General features: G+C 43.8%; 1 protein-coding gene across 1 annotated transcript in view; it reads right to left on the bottom strand.

The window, feature by feature from the left end:
- COL4A6 (collagen, type IV, alpha 6) overlaps positions 1–2,159 on the bottom strand; it is a 383,431-nt gene that overhangs the window by 204,255 nt on the left and 177,017 nt on the right. The window lies entirely within an intron of this gene.

Below are 2,159 nucleotides of genomic sequence, written 5' to 3'. Positions count from 1 at the left end.
AGCCCGGCTGAATGGAAGCCCTTTTCTGGGGTTTTGTTTAGCTTCTTATTTGCAACATAGTATATAGTTGCTTAGAGTTGCAACTGAGAGGCTGGCAAGTTAGGCGGAGAAAGTTGGAATCTGCAGCAAGCAAGCCTCCCTGCTCGCTTCAGTGCCTGGCTGCCGACCGCCATCTTGGCTGACAGTTAATTTGCATATACTCACTGATTAGCCAACGAAAAGGGTAGCGGTCGTACGCCAATTACCATGTTTCTCTTTTATTAGTGTAGATATGTATTGCCCATGGACACAGACAATAGGGTGGTGAAGGGTGGGGTGGAAACTGGGTAGAGGAGGTCAATGGGGAAAACGGGGGCAACATCTATAATACTCTAAACAATAAAGATAATTTTTTTTAAAAAGTAGGCCTAAAAGGAAGTAAGAAATTAAGGTTTTATAAGTCTTTTAGACCTTCAATGCAAGTTAATGTCCTAGCTGAGAGCAGATTTTGCCTGGGAACTGTGTGTTGTGTATTAGTGTGTGTAGGAAGGAGGTATAGGCAGGAGGAGTGTGGTTGCACCAAAGTCATCAATCCCTTTAGGGACAAAGGATAGGAAGGCAGGAAGAGAAAAACAAGAAACTTACAATTTTTCCCATGGGTGTCCCTAGTAATGAAAATAATAATGAACCATGGTGCCAGTAAAAGACCATCAAGGATCAAGAAAGACATGTATGGGATTGGGGGCAAGAGAGATCTGCTTTGATTCTTAGCTCCACCACTTACGTGCTGTGGGAACTTAGCAAATCACTTAATCTCTCTAAATCTTGGTTTACTCGTTTGTAAAATGGGATTTAAAATAAATACCTACTCTCCAAGGCTACTGTGAAAATTAAATGAGAAAGGGTGATGAAATATAATAGAAATAGATAGTTGTTATAGTTGGACAACCTAGAGAATATACTAAAAACCACTAAATTGTCAACTTACAAAGGGCAAAATTTGTGGTGTAATATTTATATCTCACTAAAAATATTAAATAAGACTGCATGTCTAAAATACAATGCCTGGCACTGAGTAAGTACTATATAAATGGTACAACTATTATTCTCTCATTGGTTTATATTATCCTTATAATTTTTATGATGATGATGATGATGATGATGAAAAAGATGACAATCATTATGTCTGAGAGCTCTGAAAGCAATACCTAGAAAAATAATACATCTCTGTGAGAAAATTAGTCAAGAGGAGGAGATGAGCGGGTGGTTTCTGGATACATGTAGATCACAGATGGGATTACTAGGCTAGGAGCTCATTTGACATCTGTAGGAGGCTCAGGGGACCCAGGCAGCGGAGTCACCATTCCAAAATGAATAACAACTTCCCCCTTGGGCTCTATCAACACTTCTTTCAGGAGCCTTGGCTATATGTGGATCCAGATGGATATTGGAGAATCTTTGACAAATCATAGAACTTCCAAAAGCTATCAACAGCATAGCCAGTTGGAAAATCACGATGGCCTTTATGTCACTTCTGTGTTTATTAAGCACCTACTGGAAGACTTAAAAAAAAGGCTGTTGTTAAAAATACATTTACAAAATTTGGAAACAAAGTTAATTTTTAAAAGAACTTTGAGTTGATGGCAAGTTCAAGCTCAAAGAAAATAAATGCTGAGGAAAAAAATGGCGACCAGCAGGAAGGTAGGGAGGGAGAGAGTGTGAGAGTGCAAGGAAGTGATAGAGGAGTGTGTGGACGTGTGTGGTGTGTGTGTATGAGCTAGGGACAGCTAGATTCTGCAGGTCTTCTAAGGGGCTGCTAAACCGGGCAGTCTTAGGCGGCGGAGTCCAGCTCCCGGCGCGGACACTCCTAGGCGGCCAGCCCAGGCACAGCGACCACGCCATCTTGGGAAACAGAGCTGCTTGAGACTAGGATCCTGGCCTCAGCACCACCCAGTCTGATCTCAGACGCATACCAGGACCCTGCAGCCACTGGGGACAGAGACCTGCGACCACAGCTACAGACCTGCGGACACCAAAAGTTCGGAGATCCCCGCGGCAGATCCGTGAGTAACAGAGCCCACCCCCCCTTCCCGCAGGCTCGCGGGCAGCGCCATAGTAACTGATAGACCCGCCCCTTGCCGGGGCCTCAGCGCTGCAGGAACTTTGGCCTGGAAGTGCGC

This window comes from Myotis brandtii, unplaced genomic scaffold, assembly GCF_000412655.1.
Source record: "Myotis brandtii unplaced genomic scaffold, ASM41265v1 scaffold199, whole genome shotgun sequence".
Classification (NCBI taxonomy): domain Eukaryota; kingdom Metazoa; phylum Chordata; class Mammalia; order Chiroptera; family Vespertilionidae; genus Myotis; species Myotis brandtii.
Note: the sequence above shows the minus strand (reverse complement) of the source record. Positions and strands in the feature narration are given on the sequence as shown.